The sequence below is a fragment of the Athene cunicularia genome (assembly GCF_003259725.1).
Source record: "Athene cunicularia isolate RWA chromosome 4 unlocalized genomic scaffold, athCun1 chr4_part2, whole genome shotgun sequence".
NCBI classification, from domain to species: Eukaryota; Metazoa; Chordata; class Aves; order Strigiformes; family Strigidae; genus Athene; species Athene cunicularia.
Window position 1 is genome coordinate 36,506,359 of NW_020799099.1, and position 17,857 is coordinate 36,524,215.

Genomic DNA, 17,857 nt, shown 5'->3' on the forward strand with positions numbered 1-17,857 from the left:
TGCCTTGCCCTGCCTTGCCCTGCCTTGCCTTGCCTTGCCTTGCCCTGCCTTGCCTTGCCTTGCCCTGCCTTGCCTTGCCTTGCCTTGTCTTGCCTTGCCTTGCCTTGCCCTGCCCTGCCCTGCTCTGCCCTGCCCTGCCTTGCCTTGTCTTGCCTTCCCTTCCCTTCCCGAAATTCCTCTATGTTAACAAGTCAGCTCTCCAGTTGAGATTGCTCCAGACACAGCATGGACTGACAGCTCTGGCCAGAAAACAGTATTCCAGAGTATTCTGCAAAGACTGTAGTGACTGTCCATGCATGGGGAATGCTGCCACCACTGATGCTTCACTGCTGGCCATCACCATACCCTATTGCAAATGCAACTGGTAGTCAGCAAAGCACTTGCAGCTGGTAGGAGGAGAGCTGGTGGCACGAGTGGAACCCGCTCTTTGCCCGATTTCCAGCTGAGACAAGCAGAACAGATGGCTGGGAAGGGAGACATGGTAAAAAGCGAACATCCACAGAGTAATGAACAATCTCCTTGGACTAAATGTGCACATCTATCCAGCAGATCGGGATTCCAGCTTCATATCGCTCTTCTAGACGCAACTGCAATAATAAACAGAATTTAAAAATAGATGAAGCACCATTCACAACAAATCAGAAAAAAATAAAATCAACCATTTTCTTTCTACTTCCGTGTGAGCGACAGTATTAATTACAAGAGAATTATTCTGTGATTGAAAATGGGTGTGAGAATGCAATACATGACGGTTCACATGGCTGAACGAGAAGAGAAGCACCGTCTCCTGCTAAGTTTACCACCCCATGCCTTCTCCTGTTGAAGGAATACGCTACAGATGACTGGGCTACCACTCTACAGGTCTTCCTTTCAAAGGGATACTCTCCTCCATGAGCTGACCCCCAACTAAAGTAGCCTACTGCAGTTGTCACTTTCATATCATGTTTCTCTGAGCTGGTGCTGTGATGCTGGTGTGTGGTACTGATGTGCATGATATTCCACACTTGTATCCCAGCCCCCAGCTCTCCACTACCTCCATTCAGCAGTTTTGCTCATCAACAGTAAGTTTCACAAAATTTTCCATCAGATGTTGTTTTACAGGGTCCACAAAATATTTACTTTCTCTGTTCCTTCTGTCGTAACACAATTGGTTTTTCTATGAAAAAAAAAAAGAAGTTGCACTGACCTGCATGAGTAGACTGTGTCAGTTTCTCTGACCACCCTCAGAGCTGTGCAGGTGTCACACCGTCGTCCTTTCGGCTGTGTGGGAGCTGAAGAGCATGGGTGTTACAGTGTGCCTTTGCATAGATAGTCCTTTGGCTTGAAAAGAGGTGAAGCCGCATTTAGACAGTACTGCACCTATGCTAAGCCATCTTTCACAAACTAGAAACGCAATATGCTTGCAGTAACTTCAATCCACCTCTATGCTTTTAGGTCTCAAGTATATTTGTTGAACTCGTCCTCACAGTTACTACCAGCTCTTCTTGGGAGTTAGACAAATGTACACAGTCTTTAATTACTATATGGGGTAAGGAGTGTCTGTCAGTGAGCCTGTATAACTGTGATCTCAGGGTTCTTTGATTATTAATAGGTCAAAAAACGGTATCAATATATATATAAGGTGGAGAAAATAATGCCTTAGTCCCACATTCTAAGCTAGAAAAGTGACCTGTGCAATATTCAGCATCCTTTCCTGGAGAATTTTGCAAGTAGAATTTTTAGTAAGACACAACGGTCTGTTCTGCAGATGGGGAATTGACAGAGAGAGACCTGAAACAATTTGTCTCTACAGCTTCTTCGTGGGAAACATTACCACAGCAACAGTCGTAACTGATGACAGACAGCCCTTGGGGTTGGCACCGGGGTCATTCTGGAGTCTTTACCAGCATTCATTTGTGAACACAGTCTCCCCTCTTTTTAACACCCCCATGTATTGGATGAGGAAAAGATGGAGAAGAGTCAAGGCAAAACACAGATTTGCCCTGGCATGCATGTTCCTGGAGAGATTTCTCTTTGTAGAAAGAATTTGCAGCAGCAATGTATTTGGGACCATGTATCTGCAATGGTGGTACAGGAGTGTAAGCATGGTCAGTGCTTTCAAGACATAGTTACACACTTACATTGTATGTCCAATCTCCAGCCTTTTACCTAATGTTAGGATTACTTTTTAAGCTTATTAGACCAAATATCAAACTGCAATGAGAATGAAAAAGTTTCATATTTTCTTTTTTTTTTTTTTTCCCTTCCTTAGGGTATGTTGAAAAAAAAAGCACGCAAACCTGAGATTTTAATCTCCAAGTGGTTATCCTGATAACTAATAAATCTAACCTTTCCAAGCAGACGTATGGAGTTAAGGGGACTAATTGATCATGTTGGCACAAAGGTGTTGTTCATTCTGCAAAGGCCAAGTTAATCCACATTGATGTGATTCAAATTAACCTTAATCAGCTACTAGGCTGACTGTGATTTCATTACTGGATATGCTACAATTAGACATCTCCTGTCTTTAAATGCCCCTCAGCTTTACTGCAGTGATTTTTTTTTTTTTTTTTAATAATAAACACCCATTTACACATCAGATGCTATTAGTGTAATTGGCTTTAAGATTGACTTTTTTTTGTGTAGTCACTTTTTGGTTCTGTTTATTTTGAAAAGGTCAAGTAATACAGATTGATGTGATCTAAATTAACCTCAAACAGTTACTTCTCTTCTCAGAATGATATGCTGTCATGGTGGGGAAGGATCAGACAGTTACCTTCTCTTTCCTTTTTTTTTTTTTTTTTCCCCTCCAGATGCATAAATCATATGTATTTCATTCCTGGAGGCAGGTCCAAAACACGTACAATCTTATAAATTATTTTCACAATAGAATTCAAAATCAGTTGACTATTCATCAGAAAACTTTATTTTTTCCCTATTAAAGCAGCCAGGTATGCCACACAATGTACAAAAGATACACTCTTCAAAAATGAGTTTTACTTTGCAACTAAAACCTGATCCAAAGCCCACTTTCGCAAAGCTTTCTTCCCTTGGATTTCATACCTCAGGTAGACAGAGTGAACGCAATATTCAACTGCAAATTCATGGGCAGTGTGCTTGATTGTGGCACTGAACAAGTGAAGCAGGTTCCCTCGGTTTCTTGAGGAGAACAAGTGTAATTTCCTCACTTCTTCTCCTTCAATTATCTCAAGCTAAGAGTAATGCTTCTTAACACCACCCTGATGAAATGGAAAGGTATGATGAGTGAAACACTCAAGGAGGGTCACCAAAACACGAGACAAAAACGCTAACTTTTCTTCTGTGGGAGAGAATTAGATGGGGAAGGTGAGGGCAGGAACGACAACTTAAAACCAGCACTTTCCCCTGTCTGCCATGTACACTCCCTAAACAAATTTTGCTCCCCCAAAGGCAGGAGGCAATGAGGAGAGACCTCAGAAAGCCCTGCCCGTGCCACAGGAAGGAAGCTCTCCCCTTATGGAGGTGTAACTCTGGGCACCCCAGGCCCACCTGCTCCCCTGGGCTCCCTCTGAGCCCAGCGGTGGGAAGCTGCCCCAGGAGGAGCTCGAGGTGAAACACTGCTGAGGGTAAGAGGGGCAGCGAGCCAGGCAAGCTGTCCTCCTGTCCTAGGTACCAGCACGTCTCCCCACAGCTCTGCGGTCAGGCAACATGACCTGGACACAGATATCTAGAAATACAACTTGACGTAGGGAATAGCCACAACTGTCACATCATTTATTGATCAGAATAAATGTTTAATTTAGCATTTTGTTGAAGGTTGCACTGTAATCAATAATTAATTTGCCAGTTGTGGTTACTTTACATGTCCAGTCACCTTTCTACATGCAAAATAACCAGAACAAGCATATTATTTATTGATTCAACCCTGAACCTGAAGAACAGATCACAGTGTGCTAACGTTGGCAGTATTTGTAGGACTTCAGAGCTGGTTTTCCCTCTGATGATGTCTCCTCATGCTTCAGACCTCCCTCTTGTTTTATTCTGTTCTGTTGAAAACCTCAAATTTGAAACTCAGCTCTGAACAGTAGGTAAGGAGAGTGCTCAGTGCCAGAAACAAATAAAAGGAGAATTTTTTCATCCTGCCAAATCCTCTAAAACACACCAGAAAGAATGCAAAGAGAAACAGTTACACAGAGAGAAGATCAAGTGGTTCTGATTGTAAAGACATCTTCCTAAAAAGTCAAAAATGCTTATTGGATCTTCACCACTCTGGAAAATCCAGACTCTCAATAATGCAACACCTTAAGCAAAAAACTGAAAGGAGCTGCAGTTACTCTGGGATATTTCCCTAAATTTTCCAGCTCTGGGGGCTGGAAAAGGAGAACAGAGGCAGCTGTATCTTTGTAGTGTTTACACAGCGATAGTGTTGCTCCCCTTAATAAATCCTGAAGGAAAAAAACATGGAAAAGCACCTAATAATTCTTTGGAAAGTTTTAGGGTAACTAACACTGAACATTATTTAGGATGCATTTGATCCTTAAATTATGATACACACTGAGGCTTTCCCTTTTCTGTTTCCTATATGCCACTGTATTTCTTCAAGTGTGCAAAATCTGTAGGCTTTTATTGATTTTTTTTTCCCCTTGTTGCTCAGTATGAAATAGAAAGGGTGTGAGACAGGTAACTGGTGAACCCATCCACTTTACAACCACAGACAAACCTATTTTTCTTGGGACATCGGTTATTTTGAGGGTCACCATATAAACAATATTGGAGAAGTAATAAAGCTGCTTACTCACAAAGAAGTGGATTGCTTTAGCGACCAAATGTGTGTGATAAACTTTACTTAAAATTGACATAATACTTGTAACATAAACACTGAGTCTAATTATGAAAATAATCATAGTCAAAGCCAATTATACTGTGGGTTAGTAAGCACGATCACAACTGCTATTTATGGTGACAGAAATAATATCATGAGTATATATGAAAGACTATATACAGATGGTGAAAAAGATTATGCTTGGCATAACTCGGAAAGACAAATTAAAATGAGTGTCTGTAAACAAAGCGGAGGAAGTAATATTACATCACTAAAAATGAGACTGACCTGCTCTTCCACTTAATGCCAAACTACATCTGATATGACTGTATGAAAAAACTGAAGTAGCTTTACTTATGTATGTCTAAGTGGGTTGGATGTCTGTATGTAACTAATACACCTGCTGCGTTTTTCAGTTTGGATGAAAATAGTAAAAAATACTGTTGAGCTCTTAGCATATCTGCCTTCAGCCTTCCAGAAAATATGAAATATTAGTATTTATACAGAGCAAATTGCTTTAAAGTGGTTTTAATAAAGTTCAGTATGTGTTTGGCAAAAACTGAACCTTCTTAGCTGAACGTGAATGACCAGAAATATGTAGACTTATACCAAAGAGATATATGAGTGTTAGGGTATTAAGTCTGATTTTTGCTTTTAGGAATTGTTTTTATGCCTACTTTTGTTCTTGTCACCTGTTATGAACTGAGATTAATTTAACACCATCAATTTATAAGTCTAGCATCAGTTATCATGCCAATGATCACTTCTGTCTCTCATCCTAGATTGTCATTTACAGTCATTTACTTTTACAAGAGCATAAAACAACCCCAAAGTAGTTTGTTACTGCAAAATGATACAATACACTGTGGCTCTCATTGCTCTGGTTCCCTAAACAAGTTACAGTAAAACTTAAATGAGCAAGCTAATGATTGCTGCCAGTGGTTTGCTGTTATTATTTGTTTTCTGACCGTATTTATCAAAATCAGACTAAAGAGTGTACAGTATTTTTCTAGCTTTTTCACCCTATCATCTTGCCCAGCAGTGTTTCAAAAAAAAAAAAGACAAGTACAAGGAAGCTTTTAGTTTCACTTTAAAATATCCAATTTAGCGTGTTAGGTGAAAGAAAACCTTGAAGGCAGCCACACTACCTTGTGAGCACAACAGCTGTGCTGGAGATGAAACCTGGTGCTTCCCTTTGAAGACAAGCTACCTGCTAAGCGCTCTTGACCATGGGTGTTCAAAACTCAGCACAAAGTATGGTTTATCTCCCTTCCTGGTCGTTTTGTACTCAACAAGCTCCTGGGATGCTTTTGAATAATATTTCATATTTAAACCTAAATTAGAAACAAGGATCAGCCTTTGTAAAGACACTGAACTAGATTTTCAAAACAACAAATTGACAAAAATTCGTCTTCTGTTCAAGCATCAAAACCCCTGGCAGATTCCAGAAGATTCTCTTCTGAAAACCTGTCTTATGAGACCTAGCCCATTATTCTGAGGTGCACAGGAGAAAAGAAAGGTGAATTTCCATCACTTTCAGCTAAAAGAAATCTATTTCTCCTCTGTAGTTTCTTTCCTGACTTATCAACATCCTTCTTTATGATGAGGTGGAAGGGATTTTAGATTTCTGTACTGTTGCAAACATTTAAATAAGAGGACCCTCCTGTAACTAAACGGCACTGAAACATTTTCAACTATTTGCCATGAAGTGGACATAACAAGTATCATTAATCAGGAGGAAGGTTGTGACTAGTTAGGAAACTACAAAGCGTTTTAGTAATAGGTTAAGAAGTGCACATGACATTTGGTAGAACACTTCTTATCTTGTGAACTACTCTAACAGAATTATTTTTCAGTATTTTTGGACTAAAACAAAAAGAACATTTTCAGGACTACAGAAAAAAAAAAAAAAGTAATAAAGCGTTCGTAAGAATTGCTTTGAGAAAAAATCCTTTACGCACAAATATTATCTGTTATGTGACTAAGAAACCAGAACTATTTTTAAAGTGCTAAGTCTACAGATATGGTAAGTGAATGACGTTGCATGAATGACATATATTCAGCGTAATAAAAATGTTGCCATCTGCTGTAAGAGTGGATAAGAGTCACTATCATAAAAAAAGTTAGTATTTTTGAATTGCCAGATAAAGTAACAGAAAAATGTCAAGAAAAAAATGGCAAAGGATCTATTTGATTCTCTTATGTTAATATCTAGCAATCATCAGAAAACATTCCAGATGTTTAGAGCGTTACCAACCTTTGGATAATTTAGAAGAATTCAAAGAATCACCAGGAAGGACAGACTGATCAGTCTAATCTTTGCTCACAGATAAAAATCATTATGGGTTAGAGATTACAAGTGTAAATATTGCCCATCATCTTGGTCTCAAAGAAGGTAGACAGTGTCATTCCTTTGCTTTTGATGGGATTATGGATCTGAGCAGTAAACTGGTATAGTATACTGGAATTTTTCCAAGGCATTTGATTTAGTGTTTACAGAGTGGTTTACAGAAAAGGTTAACCCCTTATATAATTAATGATAATCAAGGATTTAACTCACAGAATAGATTAAAAGGATCAGCTGATAACATTACCAACATAGTACAAATATCTGAGGTCATCTTTAGCGACATCAGTACTAAATGAACATTCTATTGTGATCTTTAGGAGATTAAATACTTCCCGTTAAAGCCTGAGAAAAACCTTGACAGGGTTTTTAAGCCCTGCAGAAGGATGGCTTAAGAGAACTAATGCTTCCTTATGATCCTAACTTTTATGAAATTTAGAAACAACTAGTTTGTCTGAATAAGGTCTCAGAATCTGAAATCTGGAAGGAAAAAACATTAGACATCTGCCACTGGTTCCCTGGTATTAGAGAGGTCATTATACCATAAGCAGCAGGAACTGATAGAGAACTCCAGAAATCTTTGGCACTCACTAATTTGAATCTGAAAAAAAAATATCTAAGAACTTGCCAAGTTTGGTCTTTTCAGAATAACAAGCTGAATATATGAGAAAACCATAGCCTCAAAAGGAGATCATCTGAAACAGACAGGTTTGTTTATTGGTCATTTAGTGAAGAAATTTCAAACTTCTATGACCGACAATCATAACTTCACAAAGGGGCTGACAGATCTGGTCTTGTTCAGTCAACCGTCAGTCATTAGTAATGGCAAGAAGGCTTATTATACATTTTGTTCACCCGTGAGACAAGCTAAATCCAGCAATGTCACTTTTAACCTTAGGAAAGGAAATGAAACAGCTTAAAGCCTCACACCCTATAAGTCATACTAGATACAAACTCTCAGAAGGGTCTTGATGACATTTGTCTTCCCTATCTAATGTCCTTAGACAAACTGTCCAATTTAAGATCTAAGCCTATTGTTAAGGAAGCTTTCAAGACAGGTCACAATTTTTTATATATACAAAGTAAATGTATGTCATGCATTTTGTATCTGCGTATATATATTTGCATATATGTACATATAAAGGCAAATATATGAGACAGTTCTGATAGAAAGACTATGGTCAACTTGTTCCACTATAGCCACTCTTGATTTCCTGTAAGCAGAATATCATTGTATAGCCACATTCTGCTTTTTAAGCAGAACAAGCAAGTAAAGAAAATACCAAGTATCTGATAATACATTTGATTAAATTTATGTGCAGATTCTCAGTTGCAAAAAATTTCCCGAGGATATTTCTATGTATCTAGAAATGACTGTTAAAATGGTACTCTAACCTTTCAGTAAGAATTTCCTAAAGGTGCAACTCAAATTGCAAGTCTGACCACTATTAACTAGTCCATTTACTTAATAAGAAACCCTCATACACTGAGAGGACCAGTGTCATTAAGTTCAGAGAGATGTATATCAAATATATGGTACTTCTCTGGCTATGCCCTCAACAAATATACCGTTCTGATGGAGGACTCCCTTTCTTTTCTCCCTTCTTTCCTCCCTTCCTCGTAATTTTGGATGCTCGTGTTTAAATTCCATCTTAATTTATTTGAGTAGCCAAAGCTTTTATTAACTATGGTTCTTAATCCTTACCAATTTCAGAACATATTGTCTCTTCTCTGGCTATTGTAACTATTTTATGTGCCAAAGAGATTGAAATTAAATATACATTCGGCCAAGACATAAATATTCTTATTTACTTACAGATAAATCAATACATTAAATAATTCATAAAGATTTTAACTGATATTTTAATCTAATTAAATAAGAAGTGTTTATATTTTATTAGTTGATAGCATTGTCTTATTTAAACTACCCCCTGCAGAGATGATTCAGTACATTTGTTGCCATATTATTATTTCTGTATGTCTGCATTTATTTATCAAGGGTAGATCTAAATAAGCCCAGCAGGACAGAGAATGGGGAAAGAGGAATGAGAGGGAGTAGGCAAAGTAGTAACTCTTTTCTTAAAATTTTCTATGTAATCTTACTTATTTTCTTAAAACATTACTTAAAAAACCAAACCAAAACAAAACAAGAAAACCCTCCGAAACCTTTAAGCTAATTTTTTTTTAGTGTTCCAATGAAAATGTTAAGTGCTTTCACTTCATTCAGTAGAAGTACATTTTGAACACTTGGCACAAATAAAAACCATATAATATGGCTTTAAATGATTTAGCGATGAATGTGATTGTGAGTACAGATGAATGAAATACAAGTTAAGTGATTCTGCAGAAAATCTGCCCTGTAAGGCAGTATCTAATTAAGAATTAAGATTGTATTTCTTCTTATTCCCTTCTGTTCTAGGTGATGGTCCAAAAAGCTAACAGGTTTCCCATATATGAAAGCATTCTTTTACAGATTCTTCCTCTCCCATTTTCTAGACTGTTACATGTTTTCTCACGATAAAATGCATAAGTGTCTCACTAATGAAAAACATTAATCTAATGTGAAAAAGCACACCTTGACATATGCCATTTCTTTCTGGCCTCTTCCTCCATCAACTAATGGTATCCCTACAATCGTTTGGCAGTTTTATAAAGGGGCTTTCTGGGGGCTGAAAATCCTACCAAAGAATTATCCCTCAACATTCAGTCTGTTTTCACCCCCTTCTATAATTCATCTCCTAGATGTTGTTAGAGCCTAGGTATGGAATTAGATGGCTGCCCGCGCCCACCCAGGATAGTATGTTTGGTTTCGTGCTTTGGTGAAAAACAAGAGCTTGAACAAATGCAAGCTGCAGATATCCCTGCGTAAAAATCTTCCTTTTTCCTCAAAATGAGAGCATAAACCCAAAAGCTAAGTGAGCCCTGACTTCAGAATCAAATTCCCAAACAAGAATGAAAATTCATCAAAGTTGTGATGGCACCTAATAACACTGCAGTCATTGAGAATGATTTTTATTGTCCTTAATGAGCATTTTATAGATACTCATATTTGAGCAGTGCCTGAATCTTTCAAAATAAGAACCAGTGTTTTCCCTGGAGAAGAAGCATGTTGCTGAATGCAATCTGTCAGCACGTCGGGGCTTCTCAGACTCCCACACTCTAGTAACAGATGATCAAATCCTGTTCCATGTTTCATGAATTGAAGGTGTAAATCAGTTTAGCCATTAAATAAGTCAACATTCCTCTTATCTATCAGTTACTTTGATTTTACAGATAAAGGTATAACTTCTATTGCAAGTAATTAAAAAGGAATAATTTATTTCACAATGTAGTTTCTATCACAGTCTGCTTCAAGTCTAAAATGAGGGCAACCACTAACTGTAATTTTTGCTTTTCTAACCTATTCTCTCAAAAGAGGAATGTGATTTCACTTTGATTTTTCATTTCCATAACAAGAATTGTGAAGTACTTCATATATTTAAATACAACTAGTCCTGAAAAAATAATCTAGGAACCTGGCCCTCTTTCTCTACTACCATGGAAATACTAAATTGCAGATAGCCTTCTCCTTTGTCTGTTTTAACACTGAAGAATTAAAAGATGCTCACTTGGAGTTCCTTCAAAACACTATTCATTTTATTAAGAAGGATGTTTTCACTGGGTGACGAAGACTAAAAAGATAAATGAATGCACTTTATCTTAGCAATACTACTACTAATCTCCTAATCTTAATCTTTTTCTCACTTTATATCTATTTCCCTTTCTATAAACCATGTATTGTCTGATCATTGTTCTTGTCTTTGAGCAGCATTTTAAATTACATAAATATGACATGCTATTTACCCATAACATTTCTGTGAATTTCTGTTGCCAGTCAATCATCAAACAGGAGTTTAAGGTAGAGCTTTGCCTTCACCAGTACACCCTCAGTCAATGTTCCCAGGAGATTCTAGATAAGAATCATACAGATATATATTTTAAGGTACTCAGATGTGAGCATGTGTTTCCTTTATACCCTGTAATAATTCTCACTGCCTTTAAAAAAGTTCAATAAGAAAAACTACTATATACCTGTATGATGAAACAGCATTGTATCCATGTAAGGCAGTACATTTTAAAGCACCTGGTTTTGTACCTGCATTTACTGAATCTTCTGTTTATGATTCTGGGCAGACACTGCAGACAGCGATTCAGTTCTTGCTGCTCTTTGCTGTGGAATTAAGCTACTGAGCTTTGTGCTACTCTTCAGCTGGCCTAATCACCATTTTACCCATCCTGCAGTAAATCACCATTTTACCCCCTTTAAAAATGTCCCGACAAACACGTTGACATCTAATTTACTATGTGTTATTATTTGAAATGAGGAAGTGTATAGGAAAGACAGTTCATCCCATAAGTGTTAAGCCAGTTGTCAGGACACTGGAAAGATGTGTGAGCACCCGCCGAGCCGAGCCCGCTTGGAGGGAGGAACAGCAGCTTCCAGCAGAGTACAGTGCTGCCTGTGGGCAGCTTCCACACAATCAATTAGATACCCATGGAGAGAAAGAGTTCAATTGATAAACTAGCAGCTTTTTCTTCCTTACATTTTTAACCTCTGCCACACAAGCTCAATTTCTTAAGTATAGAGTGTGACAGGGGGGTTATCCGTATACTTCACACAAGCAAGGCTTGTGAGACCGCAGTTCTTAGCCAAAAGAATAAAAAGGACACAAGGAAGGGAGACCCTTGGTACATGACAGCATACTTTGGAGTGAAAACACCCTTTTGCATTTTTAGAAGCCTCAAGGTAAAAATATAACTAGCCTCCACTTGAAAGCGTAAATGTGGAAAAACAGGCTACAACCTTCTCAGATCTCATGGCATGCATCCCTCTTGATAAATGATCACCAGGAAGGATATTCTAGAATTTGGGAACTCTTTATAGAGTGAAGAGCTAGCCTTTCTAAACACTGGGGTATTTTCATTTTGTGAGAGAAGGGTTTCAGAAAAAAAGGTATTAGATCGTGAAACATGCTGATTAAAATTTGGAATAAAACATTACTGAGGAAATACTCTCTCTTGATGCAAACAAGTCTGCTGGCATTATCGTGGGCCTCCAGCTTCCTGTTAAATCCTGAAGATTCTTCTTTGTTCTCTGCAGAATGGATTTGTTCCCAAAAGAGAAACACCTGTGTCACACACTTAAAAATTATACACAATTTTTCACCTCGCTGGGCCTGCACTTTCCGATGCTTGCTAATTGGTACTCAGAAGAATGTTATTGTGCTTTCTGTCTGCCTTCTACACACAGTCACTTGGAATTTAAAATAAATCCTGTAAAGTTCGAGGAGTGGATGATTACTTTCTCATTTTTGATTCTAAATATGCTGGTTGTCGCTCAACTTATTCTGTCCTTTATCCTTTCTGTTATTGATGGCTTTCCACTTATTTTCCTCCCACCTCCTAGTGGGAATTTCCACTCACTGGCTGGAATTCAGCAGAAATAATAAACCCACAGTAAAGATCTCCAGCAAAAGATCTTTGCCTAAGTGCATGATTGCGGATGCTGGAGCCGTGCCCAGACAAAACTCTGCCCATGCTGATCTGTCCCTCCCCGTTAGAAGGGAGCGATTACTCATGTCGGCAGCAGCGTTCACCCCCCCCAGACACCTCCCCGGAGGGATTCTGCAGCTCCTGAGGAAAGGCAAGGTTCAAGAGTGAAGCCAGAGAGCAGCAGCTTGTCCTTTCCCATTCCCAGTAGTAATTCCATGGCAAAATAGTGATGACAAAGGTCTCCCCCCATGCTGCAGTTGCCTGTTTCAGTTAAAATTGCCAGCCTCAGGCGTCAGCCAAGGCAGGGTGTGTGGGGAGGGGTTAAAGATTATACAGAAACTCTATTCAGGTGCTGATGCACAGAAATATGTCTGGAGACAAACATGATTTATTGGCCTCTGTTAGTATGATGCACTATCCGTCCGATGCCGTAATCATGCACAAATCTTCTGTTGTCCTTAGGTACGAGAGGGGATGGTCAGCTCCTAACGATGCTACTCTCAATCTATGCGAGTTCCAAAAATGCTCTTATCTTCAGGCCTGCGTAAATTATTACATGGGCATATACACAACACAGAACTTTTTAAATGTGTGGTTTAAGTTTTAAGCGTTACTCTCAGAGTGGCTAGATTGGTTTCATCCACGACTATATTTGCTAGAACGGGTGGAATGAACTCTTTCAGATGATAAAACTAAAGTTCAGATTTTCTCACAAGGAACATGATAGGGCTGCTTGAGGGATGTGGTGGATGCAGATCGCTGGAATGAAGGTGAGAGGCAATCAGGAGGTAGAAAAGAGGTACAGCACAGTATAAACTACATACTGAATGCAATGCAGATCCTGGAGGGAGGGAAGATTCAGAACAAAGTAGAACACAACTGAGAAATACACCGTAACTCATCCCAATTCCATCTACCTTCCCAAAAGTGGCAGACTTGAAGAAGTCTCTTTTAACCTCAAAGACTCGCTATATATAAGCAACTAAGAATAAATAAACCAGATTAAATGCATTTTAACTGCACTATGACTGTAAGTGATGTAAATTAAAACTGCCTCTGCTAAGGGCAGTGGCAGTTTACAGCTGTAGAACTGGAAAACTGTGCATCACAGACCTTAGAGCCAACGTAGCTGCGAGGCTGCTTTGTGGAAAAGTGCTTGTGTTGTTCCACATTTCTCCTTCCTAAGCACCTCGTTCCTGGTGTTATCTGGCAGGAGTAGCCTGTACAGGGAAGGAAGTGCAACAAATACAGCTGTGAGTGTTCAGCCTTTGGAGGGCATGAAGAATAAGGCTTCTTCTCTTCCCTACCTGAGCTACCATTTGCATATAAAAGCTCGAGTGTCTGGGCTATCAGCAGTAAAACAAAACAAAAGCACTCTTTGAGAATGTGAGGAATCAAAATTCATAGAATATCTGAGATGAATTTCAATCACAGGGTTAGGTTTGCAGATGTTCTAGTTTGAGGTGGATTATTTTAGCTCCAGTAAAATAGGCTTGCACTTAGTACTATGTTTCTTTCATATTAGAAAGGCCACTGTTTGAAGGGCAGAAGGAAAGAAGAGCCGTTAGAAGCTATTTGCATAGTGAAAAAGAGAACAGATACAACTTAAGAAGGAATGTGCACCACACTGAGCCCTCAAAATGTGTTCTTTGAAATTGCAGCTCTGTGTGGTTATATCATCTTGGCAGCTGAAGTAAGACTCTGTGCAATTATCCATATTAGGAAAACTGTAAAAATTGGAAATGGCATTGTTTGTAGCTTCATTTTTCTATGCTGAGTGGTCTACAGCCACAGCTCGATTGGCCGCTGTATTTCAAGGATTATTCCAGACGTTCTGATCAGGGAGATTCCAAAAAGCTTTATCCGCACTCAGCTATTGGGAGTTGCTGTGTTTAAATCCAAAGATGATTATCAGTTCTCTGGAAAACCTTTTATGGATATTAGGACTGTGCTTTTAAGAAACCCTCAGCAGCAGTTTTTTTACCATGTTATGATTCCATAGACTGGAGAGTGGATATGAAGGGAATGACCTGCTGTTAATATTAGTAACCATAAAACATCTTTTAATGGAAATAATTTCATCTGAATACTGTATTTAAAATTTTAGGATGTATGTATAGCTTCCTACCTTGAAAGTACATTGTACTTCTTTCACGTCCTCTGGTTCTGCTAAGTAACAGGATAAAAAGTAGAATAAAACTCTTCACACAGTAAATATATCTATCCACTGTTATGTATCTATACCACTATAAATACAGATTTATACATGTTTATGTTGTTTGAGTCCCAGGTTAGATGAATCAGACAATTTTTGTGTAAGAAGCAGTAGGTGGAAGAAATGAGGATAAGCAGCATTACCAATGTGTCTCATTCACTGAAAACGCAGAGTAACAAAGCAGCTGCAGCATATGATAACCTACAGCGAGCTAGGCAGGTAACGTGTCTGTAATGTGAGCTGAAGACAAAATTGTGACGAAGATTTGAAATCATCTATGACTTCAAAGTCATCATCTTTACTAGTATGGCTGCTTTTTAGGCAATTCATTCATCTTCCTTCTGATAAGTAGCTTTGAGAGCCAGTAAGTCACATCCATCCTTGAAACCCTGAACTTAGGGCTTGAGTGAGTGAAAACAGTGATTACTGTTTATGTACATTTTGCTGCCACACATCACCTACACAGGTAAATACAGACAATGATCAGTTCGCTAGCGACTGCATGTTAAGAGAGAACATATTCCTCAGACGATCCTTTCTCTTGCGTGGCGTCCTTCCTAAGAGCTCTTCTATCGGTTAGATGGTGTGTGGGGCCAGGGGCATGTGTGTTTGACGTTATTATCTGTTGGTGGTTTTTTTTACTCCTGAGGATATAGTGAGAAATCGTCATCCATCCTAGGATTTGTAGAAATGCAGATCCCCCCTTAATGAAGCACGGAAATGCTACAATTCCCAGAACAAAAAGCTGCGAACTGGGAGAGGACCATTTTCTTTTGGTAGAGGTAGACAGAGGACAGGAAATCTTTTGAGTGTTTTGAAAAATCCTCCTGAAGTCTTCCTCTAGGCTTTTTCTATGCACATGAGCATACAGCAATCATAAAGCAAAACTCAGGAATATACATGAGCCTTAGAAGAAGACCTGAGCCTGGATTTCAAGAAATGTTATTTAAAATTCCTTGCTTCTTAAAGGGAGAATGATAACCTACTATAAACATGATGGATGAGAAGTAGCTAAATTCACCCTCAAACCAATCCACTAGTCAATTCCAAATGACTTCACTGATGTTTCCTCAAACTGAGTTTACCTTGATGGTGTTTCTCTGTGTCTGCATTGTTTCAGGACCTTTCAGAGCCAAAATGCCCAGCAAGAATCTGCTTCACTATGTCAAGTCACAGCTTTGCAGAGCACAGTAGCTATAACTGGCTCAAGCCAGAGGTTCTTGAAGATAAAATTTCCCCCAGTTTCACTCCCCTCTAAATGCCACAACAAGAAATAATTAACATTAACTTGACAGTTAATTTAAAAACCTTATAGCCAGCTTCTTATCTACAGTAAGTGCAAAAGATTCGTTATTCTCAAGAGGTGGCTCGCACAGTTTGCACAGCTGCAAATTTCCCCTTCTGAGATCACTGTCGTAAAAGGACTGCAAGCTTGGTTTGTCCCCCCCATTGCTCCATGGTCCATAAAGATTCAACAAAAGCCAGTGCTGATATTCTCTGTCATAGCAGCCTTCTGAGTAATCTGGAAGAAATGTTTTCTATTTCTCCAGAGAAAACGCCTCACTGTCTCAAAAAAACAATATTCATTTTGTCTTTTGCTTCCTTCAGAAGCAAATAAAAATCTAAGATAAAATGATTTGCAAATGTAATTGTAATAAATACATCAAAATAAATAAATAGCAGATATTTTCCATTAATGCTTTAAAGGAAACAACTTTACTAGGGCTCCATGACCTAGTAAAAGTGTAAAAAAAATAAAGCCCGCAGCAGTCTATTTCAGCAAAAAAGCATTTGGTAGCATCTGAAAAAAAAAGAACAGTTTACTAAGCTTAGTCTCAACCCACAAAAAATTCCATTGCCTTTTTTTATTGCTTCTAGAGCATTTTAAGACCCCTATTTACAGTGAAGCCCATAAGAGCCCATTTCCTTTATACTTTTGTTAGGGAAAAGGAGAAGGCTGAAAGCACAATTTTAGGAGCATATGGTTAGGCAACACTGTTGTCAAATACCAGAGGGAAATAATAGTTTCTGAGAGGCCATAAAACCACCAGAATGACAGTGAGATTTTACGTAAGCAAGTGCTAAAGGTATGAAAGACATCCTGATGGACGATGGTCCAGATACTGTGGGTTCCCATTTCAACAGGAGGGAGAATGTAAATGAAAAACCTGCCACATGCAAAAAGATGACCTAAAGTGATTACTTAGGAGAAAAGTTTCAGAGTAGTCCTCACAGAGGTGACACTGAAAAGTTCCAGTGTGCAACTGCTTTCCTCTCACTGTTTGAAATGTTGGCGGTTTCCACAGCATGATTATTTGTATAATTGCTTCGTGTACCTAGTACTAATTTACCTTCATAGCATATTGACCTTGTATCACTTTAAACTTTGCACAGCTATTAACGGATTATGCCACCACTTTGTAAACTGGTTTTCCTCTAGATTTTTCTCTTCCAAGCAGGCTTTTGTTTTTCAATATTTGCCCCTCAAGGTATTTCTCTCTATTCATCCCCCTGTTCAAATACACTAAGGGCCTGTCAGGCTGGCTTTTGTTTTTACTGCCTAAAAACAGGTGTTAGAAGGATAGTAAATCCAACTCAACAGCAACATTCATGACCAATTTTCATTCAAAGCAGAACGTATTTTCCAATTGCTGAACATCAGTTTGAAGGCTGCAAGAAGTATGTTAAAATCCGAACACTCTGGAGACAAATGTCAGTGCCAGAACTTCTCTCCTTAGCAAAAGTAAACCTGCACTTTTAAAATCTTCTCCAGAGTTTTGACTTCTCACTTTTTCTTATTTTCTCACACTGCTTTTCCTCTCCAGGAAAAAAAAAAATCCTTCATATTTTCTTACAGTTCTTGCATTTAGTTTAGAGGAAGGCAGGCAGGCAGGAAGGCAGGCAGGCAGGAAGGCGGGAAGGAAGGAGGGGAAGGAAGGGAGGAAGGGAGGAGGGAAGGGAAGGGAAGGGGAGGGAAGGGAAG